The sequence below is a fragment of the Lissotriton vulgaris genome, chromosome 12 (genome assembly GCF_964263255.1).
Source record: "Lissotriton vulgaris chromosome 12, aLisVul1.2, whole genome shotgun sequence".
Lineage (NCBI taxonomy): Eukaryota > Metazoa > Chordata > Amphibia > Caudata > Salamandridae > Lissotriton > Lissotriton vulgaris.
This window is the reverse complement of record NC_141700.1, coordinates 547,046,879-547,070,216: the sequence shown is the minus strand read 5'-3', so window position 1 is coordinate 547,070,216 and position 23,338 is coordinate 547,046,879.

Sequence of the window (23,338 nt, the reverse complement as noted above, 5' to 3'; positions counted from 1 at the left end):
TCCAGGTGGGGTGACGCTGGATATGGTCAAATAGAATACTGAGCTGGGGGCACCTTTATTGACTAATGTTTTAAAGACTGTAGCTAAGTGTCATCTCTCCAGCTCATGGTCGGAATCAATTATTTTTCACAGTTTTAAAGAGGGGAACAGAGAAGATACTAAATGTTACCACAGAATATCTCTTCAAGATTCCTTGGTAACAGTAATTGGTCATTTTCTACTAGTGTGGTAAATTTAAATTACCTATACTTAATTTATGCGGTACAGTTCAATAAGAATAACTCAGTCAAAAATAAGAGGCAGAGTCCGTGGCATCTGAGTTTTGTAAGGGTTTTATTCCTTAAAAAGGAATTGGTTCGAACCAGGTATCATGTTCCATCACCACAAGGGTTCAGGAAGGGGATGGACATGGACATGTACAATGCTTTATTAACAAGATATCATATATATAGTCAATGCATACAGTAATGTTGAATGCAGAAGGCGTAACAGCTGAGAGAAACGAGATAAGAACACATGTACGTAACAGAAGGCGTGCATGAGGGCGTGCACGGAGGTGTGTGCTAGACAACGTCACTTGAAACGCATCACAGGTAGGTGGATCCATAGAAGAATCCTGCAGTGTCAGCAGAAATACATGGCAGAGATGCGCGCGCAGCAGCATGACGTGTGATTGACGTGGAACTGGAAGGTGAAGGGGACTTGACATTTAGCCCTACATGAGGAGACAGAAGTCTGGGATGTCAGAACAACCTAATCCCAAATCATATCTAATATCTTGTGTTTGAGGAACTGTATTATCTAGAAGGAAAGGTCTCTCGGGCAGAGGCTATTCTATACTGACTGCTAGTGCGTGCATATGCGACTACGTGTCTATGTGTAAAGCAAGGGGGCCATGGGCCTACCATGGTAACAGGAGCTATGAATTACTTGCATGGAGACAGAAAGGCCGGGCCCTTTGCTCTGCAGCTGGGAAGGATGTTTTCCTAAACTACTAGACAGGAATGTATTTGAGGAGCGGAGCAGATAACTTGAAGGCTGAATACAGTCTTGGCAGGCAAGCAGGTCGAGCTAGGCACCGCTCGCCGCACAGGGAGTAAGGCAGAGGTCAGGAAGCAGCAGACTGTAGCTTTCAGAAACAGAAGTCAGAAAGGGCTCGATGGCAGGAATCAGGGCCTAACTCACCAGAGCGAGTAAAACATGAAAGTGCACCATGTAAAGACGTTGGCAAGGCACACTTAGGAACCGAATATCCGACCCATTCATGGTGGATCTGAAAGAGGACATGTTAACGTTGGACGCAAATGTATTTGCGTCTTCATAGCTGGTTGTGGAGGGAACATACATGTACTTGAAGCACGTACATGGAGCCGTTGGGGTCTACGATAGGGGACACAATTGACCATGAAAATTCATATTACCTCATTCCCTCCTTGTCCCCTACGGACCCTTCATGATATATCAATCCTCATTAATCTATCAATCTGTTCATGTAACATCATTTGCTCTTCTTTCTTCTTACGGTGTTTTGAATGTGGACTTGAATGAGGAATACATGATGTGGCGCACAAGCCGCAAATCGCTGGCCCACTTTGCAGACATAGGCAACAACTGAATACTATGAGAAGGGCTATTCCTAGGAAGGATAGGACCTTCCATCCCCAGGCTGACAATACGCTCCAGAACCAACCGGACCAAGTCCAGGTGCCTGGATTCTGGTGTATCTGACTTGCAATTTTGTGAAGACGGGTTATGGCTCTATATACTGATGGTGCGTTTTCTGGAATGAAAACACAGCAGCTCGATCCGATGACTCTACAAGCACCGCCCCTATCGGCCAGGATGACGTCAAGGACAAGACGATTTTGAAGAACAACAATCCGCATAGCAGACTGCTCCTCCGTTAAGTTACCTAGGGCGGAAGTAGTTTCATTCACTACTGCTTCGAGGGTTCTGGTTAATTTTCGTATCAGTTTACTATTGAAAACAGCACCTAAGTAGGGGAAGAAACCTTTATTGAAGTCTGTGTATTGTTCCCATGCCGTTTCAGTGTAATCGACAATCGGGAGATCTCTCTGTGGTCTATTGTGTACTAGATGGGTGTCCCTATGGTAATCAGGAGGGGCTAGGAAAACAGGTGGCAGAAGGAATGCAATGTAACAGGTGCCATCCCAATCTAGAGGTAAGCGTATATATGCGGTATGACCACAAATGAAGTAGGAATGACGGGAGGCTTTAAACGCAGACTTGCCCTTATCACTGAATTCGATCACAGTAGTACATTTACTATGACCCAGGTGTACTGAACCATTCTTTCTGACACATAATTCACCTTTGACTGGTAGTACGGACATAGCGGGCAAGACTGGTTCTGTTTCGGATTCAACACTCAGAATCATGAGGTTAAGTGTAAAGTTACCTAATCCATATACTTCATTTTCTAGATCAGTCCCTGTCCTTTTTGGTAGACCCTCCTTGTCAGGGAAACATACCTTATGCAGAACTGTGTTCAGATTTCCCCATACCCAATTGCCCTGGTAAACTACGGAATCAGAATCTAAGGAATTAATTAAACTAAACCATGCACCACAGGAACCATTGTGTGTGAACGGGTACGGGAAGAGGGGCAGAACTCCCTTGTATTTCTGATAGGGAGGGAGTCGGCCACATATCCAACAATTGGTAGCATTGCTGGTCTGATGGGAATGATGTAACATACTAATGAATGTGTTGTTGCGCAGCGCAAGTCGGTAAGATAACTCATGCGGGGGCAGTTCACTGAAAGAGTGCTCGGCAGTGACATTGAAGGAAGAATGTGCACGCTTGAAAATAGGGTAATATACATGTAACAGTACACTTGCAGCAATAATCAAAAGACTCAGAAAAAAACATAATCAAAAGTGTCACGATGCAGTGACTGCGAAGAGATTTACAATATTCACGTTTCTTGAGCTGTTTCTGTCTATCTCTCTCTCTGTTGGGGTCTAGGGGATACATGTCAGAAACTCGTCTAACCGATTCACCTAGGGGAGGACTTAAACAAAAAACTGTCTGACTTGCTAGACCTCAATTTTAATTTATATTCTTGAGAAGAAGTTTTCTCGACCAGGGGGAGTTTTGAGTCAGTCTGTGGAGGAGGGCAGGGCTGGGAGTTTACATCTGGCGGTAGTCCATGGTATTTTTTGATATGACTCGAGTGAAGCCAGCCCTTGCGGCCCTCGACTTTAATCGCTGTCCTTGTGGTTAAAAGTACGAGCTTCGGTGCTTGCCAACGGGGCTCCAGCGGACTTCTCCTGTCAAAGTTCCTTATGAAGACGAGGTCCCCCGGAACAACTTCATGCGGTTTCACCTCGGTGTTGTCGGGAAAGGCTGCAGCAACCTGTGAACGACATGATTGTAGTGCAGACATCAAAGAAGCAAGGTAATCTGTCAGCATGTTACAGTCAACATCAGTGATTTTGCGAGGCAGAGGCGTCCCCCACATATTCGGTGGCCTACCAAAGACCACCTCGTACGGGGATAGCCCTGTTCTTGAGTGTGCAACCATTCTCATGTAAAAGAGTGCAACTGGTAGAGCTACTATCCAGTCGACACCTTTCTCTCTACAGATCTTGGCAAGACAAATTTTCAGAGTCTGATTATGACGTTCCACGAGGCCTGCTGCCTCGGGATGTCGGACACAGTGAAACTTCCATTGATAGCCGAGCAGGAGAGATACCTGCTTCATAAGCTCGGACGAGAATGGCTGACCGTTATCGGAGTATACGATGCGGGGCAAACCATATCTGGGGAAGAATTCACGAACCAGCTGCTTTGCAGTGGTCGGAGCAGTGTAATCTGGGGCTGGATATGCTTCTGTCCAACGGGAGAGTGCACATACAACAACGAGGACATACTTGAATCCTCAACAACGTTCCATCTGGATATAATCCATCTGGAGGACTTCAAAAGGGTGATCGGGAGGATGAAATCCACCTTGCTCTACGGGAATGCTTTTACCTGGGTTGAACTGACAACAGATCATGCAAGTACGCACTTTCTGTCTGGCTGCTGCTCGTAAATGTTTATTGAACCAGAGGTTTTGAATACTGTCGAACATGGCTTTTTCTCCTAAATGTGCAGGACTGTGTACTGTATTAATGATGACTTGGACCATAGAGTCAGGGAGAAACCATGTAGATTTTCCCTTCGTCATCCATCCCTGTTCTGTCTGGACCCCTCCTAGTTCAATCCATTTCTTGATTTCGTCTGGTGTAGCATGTGTCTGTATATCAATTACATCTAGGGCAGGATCCTTAACTGTCATGCAATGTGTCGGTGTCTGGACTATTGTCTTTGTCAGATCAGTTGCGTGAGTCTGAGTCTGGGCTGTATGCTTTGCTGTTCGGTCTGCCAGGTCGTTACCCTGGGAAATGGTATCTGTGACTTTTGTATGTGCTTTGCACTTCATGATGGATATCGCTGTAGGCAGATGTATTGCATCCAACAGAGTTTGAATGAGGGGACCGTGCTGAATTTTGGCTCCGTGAGAGGTCAGAAAACCTCTCTCTCGCCACAGTACACCGAAGTCGTGTACGACTCCGAATGCATAACGTGAATCTGTGTATATGTTAACTCTCTTGTTCTTTGCTTGAATACAGGCTTGAGTCAGAGTGATGAGCTCTGCTGCTTGAGCTGACAGGGTGTCTATACAATTTGTTTCTATGACTTCAGTTTCTGTCGTGACTGCGTAGGCGGCCACTAATTCTCCTGTACTTGTTCTCATGCATGAACCACCCACATAAAGTATCAGGTCTGGATCTGGTAATGCGGTGTCTGTCAAGTCTTGTCTGGGTTTCGTCGTAATGGTAATGACTTCAATACAATCATGTGCCAATGGATCTGTCTCACTTAATGGCAAAAGTGTAGCAGGGTTCAATGTGTTGCAACGTCTGATTTCTATGTGTGGCTGAAACAATGTCAATTCATAACCTGTCAGTCTTGCTATAGTCAAGTGTGGAGTCTGTGTTTGGTTTAAAAGAACTTCCACGGAGTGTGGAACTTGTACTGTCAATTGATGTCCTAACACTATGGAATCACTTTGTCTGATTGCTAGAGCTGTTGCTGCTACTGATTTCAAGCACGCAGGCAGAGCCTGGGCTACTGGATCCAATGTACTAGAAAAATAAGCACACGGTTTGTGTGAACCTGCTTGATCCTGAGTAAGTACTGACAATGCAGTACCTTCACGTTCGGTGACAAAAAGTGTAAAAGGCTTGCTGTAACATGGTGTCGCTAAAACTGGTGCTTGACATAAGGCTTTCTTTAAGTCGTCAAAAGCTTGTGTGTGTTCCTGAGTCCAAGGGAGGGCAGTCGATGTCGCTGCCTCCTGGGTTGTCAACTGTATGAGTGGTTTCGCTAGAAATGCATACTGAGGGATCCATTGTCTACAGTAAGAAGTGAGGCCTATAAAGGCTCGTACCTCCTTTTGTGTCTTGGGTTGTGACATGTTTACAATTAACTGAATGCGGTCAGGTGTTAGCTGTCTCCCCCTTTGGACAGCAAGTGCCCAAGGTAAACCACTTGCTGAACACAGAATTGCAGCTTCGAAGGGGACACCTTGTGTCCCTTGTCAGCCAGGAAATGCAAAACCGTCAGTGACGCTTGCTCACATTCAGGTTCGCTGCGGGCGGTGATCAGTAGATCATCGACATACTGTAACAGGGCAGTGTTGTCAGGCATGTGTATACTGTCTAGTTGTCTTTTCAGTGCTTGGCTGTAGATGCTGGGGCTTTCTGTGAATCCTTGAGGTGCGCGTGCAAATTTGAAGCTTCGACCATTTAAACAGAATCCGAAAAGGTATTGGCTTTCTGGATCAATTGGGACGCTAAAGAAGGCGTTCTTTAGATCAATTACAGTAAAGAACGTTGCTTCGGAATCAATGGCAGTCAATAAAGACGAGATGTCTGGGACCACGGGGTACTGTGGTACGATGCATTTATTCAATTCGCGCAGATCGATAACTAATCGATACACTGGGGGTGCATTTGGATCAGTACGTTTAAGAATTGGAATGATGGGGGAGTTACATAGATTCGAGTCGGTTTCTACAACCACTCCTTGTGCAATGAGCTCGTCAATGATTTTCAGTAAAGCCGCTACAGCATCTGGAGGTAACTTGTATTGTCGGATTCGTGGTAAGACTACTCCTGGCCTGAGTGTGACTCGATATGGTGTAATGTGCATACAACCTACATCAGTGGGGCCTTGTGCCCATACATGTGCAGGAACATTCTGTAATCTGGGATCAATATCTCTCAACACATAGTGACCCTTAAAGTCACGTAAGAACAATCTTACTCCTTCCGGAGAACAGCAAATAACAGCTCCTAGAGCTTTCAGTGTCTTGATACCTAACAAGTTTTCTGGACATGATTTCGTTAATAACAAATCTGTAGTGCGAGACAATGGACCAACTAAGAGAGGTACTGGTTTCGATACTTCATTTACAATAGGTTTGCCTGAAAATCCAAGGGAAACATTCTGGGAGCCTGAGAGGGGTGCCCCTGGAACCTCGTCATGACTTATCGTTGTTCTGCTTGCCCCTGTATCAATCAAAAACTTTCTATCTTTTCCTAACACTTGGCTATGTACGTAAGGACCCTCTTGATCTACAGGAACCTAAATAAGAGGCAAGCCAACTTCCCTCTCTAGGCTGTTTCATGTGTATCGCTGATAATCGGGATAATCTGTTTGTGCATACTGGTACATCTGTTGCGTTGCATGTTGTGTTGCGGCAATTGGTTGTGGCTGTGGTACTGCTACAGTCTGTACTGTCTGTTGTGAAGCTTGCATAGGCTGGATATTCTGTGATACTTGTTGTTGGACCTGGTCCTGTCTAGGAGGACGCGGTCTTTCTTTAGTTTTACCTGTAGCTATATTATGTTTTAAAACTGCACAATCGTTTATATAGTGACCTGGCTGTTTACAATAGTTGCATGTCCCTTTAACAGGGGCTGCTGAATTGTTGGACTGTGTCATGCCCTTTTTCTGACCGTCAGCTGGAACTGACTGAGCAACTAACATTTTCATTTTCGTGTCTTTCATACGTCTTTGTTCGTGATCATGTTCTTCCCTAGTTCTGTTCTGGTGGTACTGTAACATTTGTAACATTTGTGAAGGCGTGTTTGCTTGCCATGTGCTCTCGACTTTCAGAACACGATTCTTAACTTGGGGCAGAGTATTTTCGACCAATTTGGATACAAAAAGGTGTGGATATGACTCGCTACTTGCTTTCAGGCCACTATTAATAACAAAACATTTTTCAAATCGGGAATAAAAATCACTAGTGTCTTCATCGGGTTTCTGTTTGCAGGCTGAGATTGCATCCCAGTCTTCCTTTTTCGTTGCTAATAAACGTGGCAATACTTGTACTAACAATCCTGGTAATGCTTTAGTTTTGTCCCCAAGCCCTAGGCCTGGGGTTCGAGTATTTTCTTCGTTTTCTAATGCAGCCCAATCAATCTTTTGCTCTCCCATCTCCCATTCTTTTTCTTTCAGTTTCTCGTAAATACCGGCAGGCAATAATACTTTCAATATTTTCATGATGTCGGGATAGGTATAATCACCCATGAGTAACATGTCTTATTTCACGGTGGAAACCTGCAGGGTCTTTATCGTGACTGGGCACTAATTTCTTCATTTCCAATAATTCCATTTTAGTTATGGGCGTGTACACAAACACACGTCTAAAGGTATTATCATCATTCCTAACTGGATGCACTTCTCGCAAGGGATTCTGTCTGTCTATGTAATACATTTTTCTTTCTACGGGTGGAGCTGGAACAAACTGTGTATTCAGAAAAGCACTATACCTGTGTCGATGTTCTAGAATTACTTTAATTAAGTCGGTACCTAGACCTCTCCATCTATTCGAGAGTAGCTCTATTAAAATATCAGGTAGGGGACCTGGATCAGAATGTTGGCCTTTGAACAACGTAATGAGATGCTGAATCATGTATATTCCAGCTAATTTCTGTTCATCAGGGGAAAGGTTCAAAAAGGTCTGCGCTAAGGCGTCATCACTATATTTATCAGAATTGTCAGCCCATTGTACTGCTGACCTGGCCAATTCTTGTTCATCCATGGAATCGAGTACATGGTACCCCATTCGTTCTTGAAGTATTTTATCGGTAGCCTGAAACATATGTTCAGGAGATTTCGGATTTGATATAGCAGAGAGAAAAAGTCTTTTGCTTTCTGGATGTATTCTTTTCTTAAGGTATCTTCCCTTACCTACATATGCTATTGTCCCTTTGTCTGACTGTTGCGAAGTTTCTGCTAGATCCTCTGTTTCCTCCTCCTCTTGCGAGGAAGTTGGATCGTCTAATTCAAGATCTTCGTCGGGTGCTCGCTGGGCATGTATTTCTATTATTTCTTTACGGACTTTTCTATCCAAATGATGTACTTGGTTTTCCTGATCATGTTTACCCTCCGACATATTCTGGCTCCATCTAATCAGTCTATCCATCTCACTTTGCGGAAAACCTGCCTGATCGTGTTCTCTTATTAAGCAATTAACCAAAAATCGCATTAACAAACCTTTAGTCTCAACTTTCTGACGTGACATGGCTTCAGCAACAGAATCCGGCCCTTCTCCTGTTCTAATAAAATCGTACAATTTGTCTAGATGTTCTGGCATTCCTGGTAGTAACATTAAATAGTCTGTAACACGTCTCAAACGTAGGGACGCTAGTAACATGGGGCCTGACGTACCAGGCACTGGGTCATATCTGCAGTCTGTGAGCTCTCTTCTAAGTAGTTCGGCCGGAACGCCTTTCGGTGTCCGTGCCTTTGCTAAATCTCTCATCGTAATTCGGTGTATCTGTGGGGGTGTTTGATAACCTCCCGTAGCACCTCCTGAACCGGAGGCTTGAGCATAACCTGACTGTACTTGCTGTAGCTGGGTTGGGTCCTGGGCCACACCAGTCCCAAAAGGATTTGATGGATGTAGTTGTTGAATACCGGGGGGAACAACGGGAGCAGGTGCGGGCAGCGGACCTGGAGGGATCTGCAATTGCGGACCTGGGAGCTGAAGCTGTAGGGGTAGGGAGATGTCAGCAGGAGCAGGTGGTACGGGTACATGAGCAGGTGCAGAAGTATATGAGGGAGCTACATCGTCTAGATAGGAAGAAAGGAAAAGGTCTTTTGTGGTCTTGTGACGTACTTTAGTCGGGAGCAATGGAGGGGGCAGATCCTTCGGTATTTCCGGAGTGGCCTTAGGTAAACCCTCGGCCAGAAGAGGATACATACCATTCATAAGAGTGTTTCGTTGTCTGTCTACTTGTTCTGCTTTTACTGGTATCCCCTCTTCAACTAATACGTTTTCTCGGGCTTTGTCTGAAACCTCTCTATGTTTTTCTGCTTTTCTGAGTGCTTTCTCTGTACGTCTGTGTGATTCTTTGCGCCATAATTCAATGGCATCTTTCTGTGACTGTCTGGCTTTCTTTTTCCATAATGCTTCTTCTACTCATGATGCACTCGGCATCCCATGTCCCTGTAGCGGGCCATCTCGGATTCTCTGCTAAATCTTTGGTGTAATCCACCCACAAGTCGAGATATAATACAGCATCTAAGCCGTGTTTGTGGTACATAAAGTACCCTGGAGTGTCCCTGGGTGGAATGGGAACAGCTTCCTCGAGTATCCCTTTTCTAGTTCCTATCTGTCTTAGTTTGGAAAACAGCGGCATGTTTCAGCCGTGCTACTTGGTACTTGATACTTACTCGGACTTGGACACAATTAACACAATAAACACGATAAACACGATAATGTAGATCGAACAATCACTCATACGACGACATTAAAACACATTTAAACATTTTGAAAAACGAACAATAATAACTAGAATAAAACTAGCTACCTGCATCCTTGATATACTGCTAAACAGTACAGATACACCGCTAAACAGTGCAGACCGGGTCTGTGTACCCAAACCCGTCTTGACCGGGCACAAACTAATGCACCCGTCTAGATGCGTCCCCAGCAACGGTACTCACCGGGAAGCACGGAACAGAAGGCCTCGGAAACTCGACACTGGACTGGACCGGACTGGACTCGACTCGACTCGTAACGTAGGTACTTCGGAACTTCAGAACTGGTGGGCCTCTGAATACCTCGGACTTTGCTCTCTCAGCTAGGCTCTGGTCGGGATCCTTCGCACTCCTCACCGCCTCGTCTGGGTGTCGATCGCAGCCTCAGTCACCTCCGTTGGCCTGAGGGAAATACAGGAAATCCTGCGGGTACGCGTAATTGTCCGTCCGGCTGTGGCAGGGGACCGGGCCTGCAACGCACCGCCGGCGCGTAAGGTGGGGGAGGGGTCCCTATTCGGGCGCCAATTATGTGGTAAATTTAAATTACCTATACTTAATTTATGCGGTACAGTTCAATAAGAATAACTCAGTCAAAAATAAGAGGCAGAGTCCGTGGCATCTGAGTTTTGTAAGGGTTTTATTCCTTAAAAAGGAATTGGTTCGAACCAGGTATCATGTTCCATCACCACAAGGGTTCAGGAAGGGGATGGACATGGACATGTACAATGCTTTATTAACAAGATATCATATATATATAGTCAATGCATACAGTAATGTTGAATGCAGAAGGCGTAACAGCTGAGAGAAACAAGATAAGAACACATGTACGTAACAGAAGGCGTGCATGAGGGCGTGCACGGAGGTGTGTGCTAGACAACGTCACTTGAAACGCATCACAGGTAGGTGGATCCATAGAAGAATCCTGCAGTGTCAGCAGAAATACATGGCAGAGATGCGCGCGCAGCAGCATGACGTGTGATTGACGTGGAACTGGAAGGTGAAGGGGACTTGACATTTAGCCCTACATGAGGAGACAGAAGTCTGGGATGTCAGAACAACCTAATCCCAAATCATATCTAATATCTTGTGTTTGAGGAACTGTATTATCTAGAAGGAAAGGTCTCTCGGGCAGAGGCTATTCTATACTGACTGCTAGTGCGTGCATATGCGACTACGTGTCTATGTGTAAAGCAAGGGGGCCATGGGCCTACCATGGTAACAGGAGCTATGAATTACTTGCATGGAGACAGAAAGGCCAGGCCCTTTGCTCTGCAGCTGGGAAGGATGTTTTCCTAAACTACTAGACAGGAATGTATTCGAGGAGCGGAGCAGATAACTTGAAGGCTGAATACAGTCTTGGCAGGCAAGCAGGTCGAGCCAGGCACCGCTCGCCGCACAGGGAGTAAGGCAGAGGTCAGGAAGCAGCAGACTGTAGCTTTCAGAAACAGAAGTCAGAAAGGGCTTGATGGCAGGAATCAGGGCCTAACTCACCAGAGCGAGTAAAACATGAAAGTGCACCATGTAAAGACGTTGGCAAGGCACACTTAGAACCGAATATCCGACCCATTCATGGTGGATCTGAAAGAGGACATGTTAACGTTGGACGCAAATGTATTTGCGTCTTCATAGCTGGTTGTGGAGGGAACATACATGTACTTGAAGCACGTACATGGAGCCGTTGGGGTCTACGATAGGGGACACAATTGACCATGAAAATTCATATTACCTCACTAGCCAGGGGCCGTATTAGAAAAGTGCCCTGGGGGGCGCAATGAGCATTTGTGCCCACTTTGTGCGCCCGGGGCACTTTGGTATTACAGAAGGGGCCGTCGATGCTTGTTTGGCACCTTCTATAATACGGATAGCGCTGGTGCGCATATAGGGCCAAAGCCATCATTAAAGGGTGTTCCCATACTTTTGCTTTGGGGCGAGGTCCCTTGCAAATGAGGGACTCTCTTTGCCTTTGCACCTGCGCCATATTACGGACGACTGAAGGTGCATTAAAAGTGCGCCACAAAAAGGTGGTGCACTTTCAATGCGCCTTCAAAATGCAGTCCTCTAAAGGGATGAAAAGGGGCCCCATGGATCACTCAGATATCCCCTTGCAAGCGGGTACAGTCACTCACTGCACCCGCCTGCAAGGGGATCTCAAATCTCTTTTCAAAGTGCAGGCGGGTTGCCGCCTGCACAGAGAAACATGGAGTAGCTTTAAAACAGCTACATCGTATTTTTCTTAAATGCGCTGCCCTAAGGCAGCACATTCTTCTCGACAGGGAGCACTTTCCATGTTAGCACCCGGCGCAACTGCTTTAAGCAGGAGATGGGAATAATGATGCTTTGATATTTTTTTAATTGTTTTTTGGCAATACAACTCCCACAGTTGGCACAAAGCAAAGAGCACCTAACAAAGGCACGATAATACACTTTAGAGTGACTATTAGCCGCCATGATAGTTTATATATAAACAAAACTTTATCTGACACAGTAAGACAGTCACCGGGAGTTCCGACCCCTCATGAGCAATCCAAATCATCGCTACGGAAGAGCGTGTTCCAGTTCATTGACCAGTGCGTGGCTGGGGAGGGTTCCAGCACGACATCCCTAAGGTCAGCCCATCCTTTAAAAATGTTGTGGTGTTTCTGGGGGCACCCTCTCGCCAGGTACTCCAGGCGCTCCACGCTCAGGAATTGGTCCATATCCATAGCCTATCTGTGTCCTTCCACGCATGTGCTATATTCAGTTTGGCAATTTCTAAATCCAACCAGATCAGCAGCCAACCTGTTGCCTTCAGTGTCCTCTGTTATATGTAACAGGATTAGTTTGGGGTCTTTGGGTATTCTACAACCCAATCTCTTCTAGTGTTCCCAACACCCCTTTCCAGAAGGGCGAGAGGACAGGGCAATGCCAAAATGTGCACTTTAGGTTTCCTGTAGGGTCATCACACCATAGGCCATAACCTGTGGAGGTCAGTCCGATTTTGAACAGCCGAGCCCTGGTGAGATAAGTGCCTTCAAGGGAGTTTATTTCTATATGTTCAGTAACTCAAATTAGTTATAGAAGGATAAATCAATAATCCTTATTATGAATCAATCCAATACTATTTGACTCGAAATTCAATATAGATACTTTGTTTCATTAAAACACAACATACAAACAAAGACACAAGGTGCATTAGAAAAATAGTTTTATCAAAAATTCATTGAGATAAGTGACTTCATATACAGATAAGTAAACAAATAAGGTTTAGGACTGTGGGTACATGTATAAGTAAATTACTACGTGACTCAACAGAACCTAAAAAACACCTATCCCACACCACATTTAATAAAACAAAGATAGGGATAAGATGTACTGTTGACGTTTCGGTTTCCTAAGAGTCAACTGTAGAAACCATCCTCAGGACTGCTGTCAGTTATAATCTGTATAGAGGTATTGTAATCTGTGTGGAATGCTCCTGCACCTTCGTCACATGAAATACGTGTAACGAATTACACTTGATTAAAATTGAGGTGTATCTTTGTTGATTAACTGTGAGTCGTTTGATATCTTGACTCAAAGTTCGAAATCAATCAATCTGGAATGTACGTGAAGTCGTGTCTAATCTTCACACATGTGAAACGTAGGGCGATAGTCTAGTTGAGATGAGGTGCATTCTTTGTTACAGCCAAAGTGAACGTGGAGACAGCGAATTCGTCTCATATAAGAAGGATTGTTTTTGAGGCAGACACTCGCCAATCCTGTATCAGTAATCTAATTTCTGATGTCTGTGTCGCAGAGTCAAGCAGCGTGTAGTCGATTACACGCTGCTTGGCTCACGTTCACTTTGAGTGGTAGGATATTTGAGCCGTGCAGTGATCCCACAACTTTCACACACAGGTATTGGAGGAAAATGTGACTTTTTAGCTAAATTTGAGTTTTGTAGAAATTCTTGGAAGGAAAATGTTGGGGGATCAAAGCAAGCCACACCTCCTCAGACTCCTACGGGTTTCTAGTTTTTAGAAATGTCAGGATTTTTTAGGTTCCCCTAGATACCTGCAAACCCGGGACCAAAAACACCTATCACAAAACTACCTGGTTTTTCAAGGGGGTCACCTGGGTTTTGGTCCCAGGCTCAGCGGCTATCTAAGGAAACCTACCAAACCTAGACATTTCTGAAAGGCTTGTGTGGATCTTCCAACATATTCCTACCCAGAATACCCTGCAAATCTTACATCTAGCTATAAAAAAAAAAAAAAAAAAAAAAAAAAAAAAAAGAAATTCCCCTCACTTGTCTGTGTCGGAAAATTGTGGGATCGCCAGGCTGCCACACATTTCCTACCACCCAGAGTTCCTCCAGGTCTCGCAATAAAAATGGTACTTACTCGTGTGGTTGGGTCAAGTGAGGTCGGGCTGAGTCAGGCAAGGGTCCAAAACGTATTGAGGAGACACCAAAATTAACTATCACAAAATGACCTGGTTTTGCAAGGGGGCACCTTTTTCCTATCCAGAATCCCCTGCAAACCTCAAATTTAGCTGGAAAAAATGAAATCACATTTTCCACATATTTTTGAATGGGATCATCCATCCATTCATCCATTTATTTTATCTGTAAGCTCTCCAAAGATTTTCTCCATGTACTCCTTCATTTTCTCCTCAAAACTATTTCCTTTCTCTTGCTCAATTGCTAAAATCCAGTAGTAAAAAAAAAATCTACTCAAAGTATGTAAACCTCGATGTCCGACACACCAGCTGTTCAATTACCAGCTGACTTACTATGCAGCCGTAATTGCGACACTTCCCCAAATATGACTCGCAATTTACTCACGTTCACAATTATTGTTTCACAAATCTCTTAAAATGGTCCCCATATGCTACATGTACGGCGGCCTCGCTGTGCTAAAAAAAACAAAAAAACAACTTGCGTGCAAGAGATGAGACACGCTCGAGATCTCCCACACGTGACTTCATCCGAATGAAGAATCACCTTAAAGAGCACGCGATCAGCTCTAATTCCTCCTAGCGCAACGCATGCGAGCGAGCGAGCGATCTAGCAGGTAGGCATTTCAAACATCTACTAAGCTCCAACATCCTCGGCTTGTCTAACAGAAAAAAAAACAAAGCAGATGCAAAATGAGTAACCTATTTCTGTCGAAATTTACAACAAACCACAAAGAATTATGCCGAAAAACGAGCCAGCGGTGAGCAAAAAAGCTTGAAATCTACAAGCCACATTCTTCCAACCTCTTCAAAACAAACTATTCATTCTTACATCTTATACTTTATACAGCATACCCAACCTTATTAATCATACTATTTATGATCTCCAAATCCAGCCTAACAGACATTACATTACTATTCCCAACCGTACCCCAACACTCCATACAACAAATATTCTTAAAAGTTGAACAAACATCCTTCTTTTCTCAAACCAACAAGCTTAAATCCTCATACCACAAGTATTTAAAATATTACTCATCTGTGTATGAGCAGCAACAAAAGGAGGAAGTAGGCTGTGTGTTCTACGATATTATGAATGTTGAACAAGTTACTTCCCTTCGGTAATGCATTTTCTGGTGGGTACTGTATCTGCCTGTGGATTCCTCACCTTATGAATATCTCCCGTGCCAGCATTCCGCAGAAACTTTTTTCCTAGCTCTCCACGCCGACAAGGACGTCAAAATGCTACGGCTCCGCTCGCGACTCCGCATGACATCACCGGTGTCATAAGAGCCTCGTCAGCGTGATGACGTCAGTTCCACCCATTTGTTCCGTGCCTCAGAGGCGAACAGGTGGACCGACAACAGATTCAAAGTATACACAGTACACAATATCTATACAAATACACAGTGTAAAAATAAAAGGAAAGCCAAAGAATAAAAGCATTTCCTATAAACCACACAAAGGCAGATAAAAGAGACAATTCAAAACAAACATGTTAAACATATAGGGTATACAAGGGTGGACATCGGGGAGGAGGGTGGGGCAGTGAGGAATCCACAGGCAGATACTGTATCCACCAGAAAAAGCATTACTGAAGGTAAGTAATTTGCAAAGTGGCCCTCCCTCTTCTTTTCGGATTCCAAGCAATAATGCTTTGCAAAAGTGTGAAGGGAGGCCCAAGTCACTGCTTTACAAATATCCACTTCAGGCACACCTCTGGCCAAAGCAGAAGTTGATGACTTGGCTCTGCTAGAATGAGCTCTAATACCTCCAGGAGGCTCCTTACCAGCCAGGGCGTAGCCGATCTCGATGCACAAGATGATCCATCTGGAAAGAGTGCACTTCTGCACAGCCTCGTCTTTCATGCGTCCAAAGTAGCCCACAAAGGGCTGGTCATCCAAGCACAAGCCCTTAGTCCAGTCCAAATAAAAGCTAACCGCTCTTTTAGGATCCAGGCAGTGAAGTCTCTCCTCCTCCTTGGAAGGATGAGGGGGAGGATAGTACACAGGAAGAGAAATGGACTGCCCTAGATGGAAGGGAGTAACCACCTTAGGCAGAACAGGAGCCCTGGTCCCGAGGACCATCCTTTCAGCATGTATGGTCAAAAACAGGGGTTTTGAACTGAGAGCCTGAAGCTCGCGCACAAGAAAGACTGGTTTTAAAAGACAGAAGTCTCAAAGGACAACTATGTAAGGGTTCAAATGGGGAACCCATCAAGAAAATTAAAACAAAATTTAAAACCCATTGAGACATAACAAAGGGGAAGGCAGAAACCTATTAGTAAGGCCTTTTCTTTTATGATTCTCAAAACAATAGGAGATTTAAACAAAGACGGCTGATCCGGCAAACAAAGTAACGCTGATATAGCAGACAAATGCCCTTAACAGTGGCCACAGCCCAGCCCTGCTGAGCCAAGAAAAGTGAAAACTGAAGAACATCTGACAAGTGGGCATTTGAAGGATCAATGGACTCTCCCCACACCATTTATCAAACTTAGGCCACCTATAGGAGCAAATAGACTTAGTGGAGTGTTGCCTGGATGATAAAATAACATCCACTACATCTGTTGGGAGAGAGAAAGAACTCTGGTTGCCCCGTTCAATCTCCAGGCATGAAGGTGCAGGTTCTGGAGGTGGGGGTGTATAACCTGCCCCTGCGACTGGAGGTCTGCCCTGAGAGGGAGTGTGCAATGAGAGGGGAAGTAGATTTGTGTACCACACACTTCTTGGCCAAATTGGGGCGATCAATATAACTCGGGCCCGGTCTTGGTGAATCTTCCTCAGAAACCGAGGAATCAAGCTTATGGGGGGGAAACTCGTAAAGGACTTGCGAGCTCCAATTCAACTGAAACACGTTCAACGCTTCCTGCATCAGATACTAAAGACTGCAGAACAACGGGCAGTGTGCGTTCTTGTGAGTGGCAAATGGGTCCAACCGAGGAAACCCCCCCACATCTTGAAGATGTGATGGACCACTCCGGATGAAGCCACCACTCGTGATCGGCGGAGTAATGCCGACTGAGACTGTCCGCGCGAACATTCAGCACACCGGCTAGATGATTTGCAGACACACAAATCGGATTGTCCTGAACCCAGGACCAGAGTCGCAGAGCCTCTCTACAGACGATACAACCCTACACCTCCCTGTTTGTTGATGTACCACATCGCGGTAGTGTTGTCTGTCAGGACCTGGACCGACTGCCCGCAAAGGGAAGGAAGAAAAACCTTTAGAGCCAAACGGATCACCCGAAATTCCAAAAGATTGATATGAAGCAACCGCTCCTTTGGAGACGAAAGACCTTTGACCCCCAGATCCCCCAGATGAGCACCCCACCCTAAAGTGGAGGTGTCTGTGATCATTATGGCCACCGGTGGAGGAGGTTGAAAGGGCTTGCCTTGAGACAGGTTGCCCTGCACACTACACCAAGTCAAATCCGCTGCAGCTTCTCTGGAGTTTCTGAGTGACTCCCTGAGATCTCTGTTGTGTTGAAACCACTGCTTGCGGAGGCACCACTGGAGTGCCCTCAAGTGCCAGCGTGCATGACTGACCAACAGTATGCAGGAAGCGAATAGACAGAGCAGGCAAAGGGCCTCCAGGACCGGAACAACCGCTCCATTGTGAAACAAAGGAATCATCTCCTGAACGTCGAGAATTATTTGTGGAGGTGGAAAAGCTTGACACACAGTAGTATCCAGTACCGCCCCTATGAACAGGTTGCACTTAGAGGGCACCAGGTGAGATTTTGGCACATTTATTGAAAAGCCCAAGTTGAACAACATAAATAAACAAAGTGGAATCCACTCAGGTGATAGTGATCCCTAGAGTGATGGGGAACACACAGTGTTGTTTAAATGCCCCTCACACACCAACAGGCCCCTTGGTGTCATGCTTCATCATCGGGGCCTTCGCACCCCTCTACGGGATGGGGCGTGCTACGACTCGCGAATACGCAGGAGCACTTGAAGTGAACTATGTGTGGGGGTGTGTGTGTTTAATACCAAGATGTGAGTGAGGTGAGGTGAAAAAAGTGAGTGATTTTAAAAAATACCTGGCACGTGGGAAGAAAAAAACTTTATTAAATCCCCGGCTGGTATTATTAAAATTAAAGTGCAAGGCGTGGTTTTTAGAAAGATACGTATTAGGGTATCAAACCACTGTGTTAAAAGTCAACATGTTTCGGAGGTCAAAGCCCCCTTCTTCAGGACAAGGGTGAATGCACTTACCCTCCCCTTACTCACATGTAAGATGTAAAAGTGAAAAAATAAAAATTACCACAATGTGTAATGTTCCTCACAATGTTATATATGTATGTGAGTGTGGTTGCGCCCAATTCGCGTAAGAACCTGTGAAAACAAAATCATAGATAAACATACAGATCTAAGTATCACAGTTTTAAAGGAGAAGAATAATGCTTCTCTGAAAAAACATCAGGTAGCACCCAAAGAATAATTTGAACCTGGAACAAAAATAAAAAGTAAAAAGGACACTACAAACATACACACACGCAAACCAACACAACTCACTGCTCAGATGGAATGAGAGCAGAACAGTGAAGACAGAAAGATCTTACTTAAAGTTCCCAAATACAGGACTTCATGAGCCTTTAACGTATATTGGGGAATCCTTCCTTTCTAATCAGAAACCTAGGAGATCAATATCAGAGATTTAGTAGAGGGACTTAATCATCAGAGTGCCAAAACTATAGTATGAAACTGCTTCTCATGGTGGTCTTATAACTCACGGTTACAGCAACAGCTAATCGCCTGCCTTCCCTCAACGCGGCTCCGATGAAGTGAGCTGCAAAGGGACTGGGGCCTTTTTATATGCTTGCCTGTGGGTAATTAGTGGAAATTGATTGAATAATGCAAGCCGGTATATGCCCAAATACGGAGAGAAATCTCCAAGTGTCCGGTTGTGCGCTAGCGCCATACGCTGATCCCCCGCGCATGCGCACAACAGTGCCTGACAGACGCATGCGCGGCAGATCCAGCAAACGCGCCTGCGTCAACGGAGACGCTTCGTAAGAAACACGAAGCTATCGGTGTTATTGAAACGCCTGGGAATGGATGGCGATCGGGATAAAAAAGCCCTGGAACTAGAATACCTGAACCAAGGAAACACTGATAAGGCAAGGAGGCAATTTTGGTCCATGCTCTAATAAAATAGGCACCCTTAACAGCAGGAGTAAATCAGGTTAATAGTGTACCTATAGTATGAAGAGCTACTCTCACGAATGTGTGGAACATACAATAATTCAGAGAGAGTACAACATATATCCACAAATTCGATGGTACCACGTATAGGACCAGATAAGTCCAGCAACATGCATTTGTTGTGTGTGACCATACGTGTACACCAACCAAAAACCCTTTTACCTGAGAAGGTTCCATGGAATGGAGTCATTCAGTCCAGTGGTGTCGGTTCCCAACCGAAACACCCACCGTTGTTCTTTTTCAAGGAGACCTATCTCTGAGGGTAGTTGTTCAATTATTGTCCACTGTAGCTCATTCACACAGTGTTGACTTTCGATATAATGGGTTGACATTTTGGTAGTCCGTTTCCTGCACCTGATGTTACTCTTATGTTCGTTCAACCTGACCCTAACAGGTCTGGTGGTCATTCCCACATATTCCTTTCCACATGGGCAGGTGATTAAATAAACTACATTCTTACTGTTGCAGTTAGTAAAAGCACGCTGTTCCCATGTAGTCCCATTGGTAAAAGTGAGGTTCTGGGTCTTTTTTGTGAGGTGGCAGTTATTGCAGTTACCACATGGGTAATGCCCATGTATGCCTTGCAACCTTGTCTGATCCTTGACAGGAGGAGGTGGTCGAGTGTGAACGAGCATATCCCTCAAATTCCTACCCCTTCTGTGTGCAAAGAGAGGTTTCTCCAAAGTTAAGCCACCACTTGTTAAAGTGCGCCAATGTTTGTGGACCAATTTTGTCACTTGGTTGCTGACCGGACTGTATGTGGTTACACAAACCGTCCTGTTTGCGGCATCATCCCTACGTGGATTGTCCTCCAAAAGGGCATCCCGGTTATTGTTTCTTGCTCTGGTGAAGGCTTTACGGATCACAGTTTCCGGGTATTTTCTCTGTCTAAGTTTTTCACTCAGATCCTTGGCTTGGGTCTTGTATCTGGCCACATCGGTACAGTTCCGCCGTAGGCGTAGGAACTGCCCATAAGGGAGGTTCTCTCTCAGATGACGAGGATGAAAGCTGTCAAATCTGAGGAGACAATTCTTAGCCGTGGGTTTGAAGTGTGTTTCCGTTTTTAGCCTGCCGGCTTCATGGTAGATATTTAAATCTAAAAACACCATGTTGGTATTGGATGCCTGGAAAGTGAATTTCAAAAAGGCATTCTGATGGTTGAGCCAGTCCATGAAATCAGTTATCATGGTTGCATCTCCATCCCAGACAACCAGGATATCATCTATATACCTTCGCCAGGTGCGAATCCTCGCCCTGTGGGGATTGTCGGGGTGCAAGATTTTCGTGGATTCCAAATGGTGGACATACAGTCCAGCCAGGCTCGGGGCAAAAGTACTGCCCATACTGGTCCCATGCTTCTGCCAGAAAAGAGTGCCCTCATATTCGAAAAAATTCTTTGTGAGTGCCAGAGAGATGCACTCCATCACTACATTCCGTGGGGTGTGATATTCCCAGTTCGTAGAGTGCAGTACCTCTTCAATGATTTGGATGGTTTCATCATGGGGGAGACTCGTATAGAGGCTCTCCACGTCCAGGCTCAGCAACATCTGAGAAGTTGGGTCAAAAGTCTGATCATTCAGCAGTTGTAATACTGCTTTTGTATCTCGTAAATAGGTGTCAGTTGCCTGTACAAGGGGTCTCAAGAAAGCATCCGCAAACTTGGATAAAGGTTCCAGGATAGATGAGATTCCCGAAACAATGGGGCGACCGGGTGGGTTCGCCAAGTTCTTGTGCACCTTAGGGATGGTGTAAAAGTAAGGGATGCGAGGGTTCCTCTGGGTCAGGAATTCGGACTCCTTTTTCGTAATCCAGTCATGTGTAAGTGCCTCTTCCACCATACCACCTATTTGAACTCTTAGAGATTCAGTGGGATCCTCCGTAAGGATCTGGTAGTTCCTGTTATCAGAAAGAAGCCGCCTACATTCTTGGTCATAGGCTATGGTTGTTTGGATGACAACTGCACCCCCCTTATCTGCTGGTTTTATAATCAGGTTTTTGTTCATCCTCAGTTCTTTAATGGCCTCATTTTCTGTTCTGCTCATATTCTGAAAGACCTTCTGTCTGGTTTCTAGTCCCTTCAATTCCTGCATCATTGCTTTTTCGAAGGCCAATACTTCCACAGGAAGTTGATTATCAAGTGGAGTGAATGTTGATTTGGGTTTTAAACCAGTATCAGAAGTCTCTGTTGGTAGATCCTTATCTTTGAAGAATGCCCGCAATTTTATAGTTCTTATAAACTCCTGCATTTCCTTATGTAGTAGGAAAATGTCTGGTCTATTGGTGGGGACATAACCCAAGCCTTTATTCAGTACCTCTTTCTGCAAATCTGTCAGGGGCCACGGGGTTATATTGATGACTAAGTCCCCCTGTGGCTTGTTGACGCCTGATTGGCTGCCATGCTCCTGGTTACGACCCGCGGGTCTGCCTCCTCTGTGGGCTGCCAATTCACATTGTTGCCCTTCTTGTTCCGCCCTCTGCGGGATCCCTGGCCCCAAGATAAAAAAGGTTGTTGATTTTGGGGTGCATTGGTTTGGTCTGGGACCCACTGGGGGTACATTGGTCCCATTTGAGGTGGGACAAACTGATACTGCGGGTATTGAAAAGGAGGTTGATAAGGGTTATATTGCGGGCCTTGGAAACCACGCCAACCTCTCTGACGTGGGAATTGGGCTCTTTGTTGACGAAAGCCGCCTCTTTGCTTTCTCTGTTGAAAGCCTCCCGATTTGTTGCTAGAGTTACTGCCATCCGAGTTGACACTGTCTGTATCACTCATATTGTCCTTCATGACATAATCTGCACGAGTATACGGGTAGGCTCTCTCAGGAGTAAAGCGGTCTTTGTCTTTTTTCAGTTTGTTGAATTTGCTTTGTTTTAAGCCCGCCTCAAATTCTTTCATCTGTTGGTTCAGTTCCTCTAAGCCCTTTTTAAGATCCGCTGGTGAAATAAAGGCCTTAAGCTGAACTTCAAGTCTTTGGATCTCTACTTTCAGTTCAACTGATTTCCTGGCTGCAGTCTGGACTATGAGTACTAGCCAATCCCTGGTGCAGTGCCAAGAGATAAGTGACCATGCCTTCTTAAAAACAAGGTCGTCTTGGAAGATAAACGGTTCAATTTTAACCAATAGACCTTGTGGGGCCATCTTATTCCTTAGGTATTCTCTCATCAGTAAGCCGTGAAGGGCTGTCCTGATTTGAATCTTGCGGGTGTTCATTAGTTCATCCCAATCAGCTACTGCGGGCCCTGGGTCGCTACTACTAAGGCCTTCAAAAGGTTTATCATCTGCAAGAATGCGATCGATATCATCCTCAGTAAAAGTCAGTCCGTGTTCATCCTCCATGTTGACAGATGAGGAGGGCAGGAAGGTATTTCAAAGGTAAAGTGGTTGCGTGTGAAAACTATGCGTGTAGGTCCAAAGGGAAAAGGGAAGGGGACTCCCACAGCTGTGCGCTGTCTTTAAACAAATTCTAACAGGAGGGGGGAGAGAGAGAGTCAGTGGATTCAGTCTCCCGAGTCATATAAATAAACAAAGTGGAATCCACTCAGGTGATAGTGATCCCTAGAGTGATGGGGAACACACAGTGTTGTTTAAATGCCCCTCACACACCAACAGGCCCCTTGGTGTCATGCTTCATCATCGGGGCCTTCGCACCCCTCTACGGGATGCGGCGTGCTACGACTCGCGAATACGCAGGAGCACTTGAAGTGAACTATGTGTGGGGGTGTGTGTGTTTAATACCAAGATGTGAGTGAGGTGAGGTGAAAAAAGTGAGTGATTTTAAAAAATACCTGGCACGTGGGAAGAAAAAAACTTTATTAAATCCCCGGCTGGTATTATTAAAATTAAAGTGCAAGGCGTG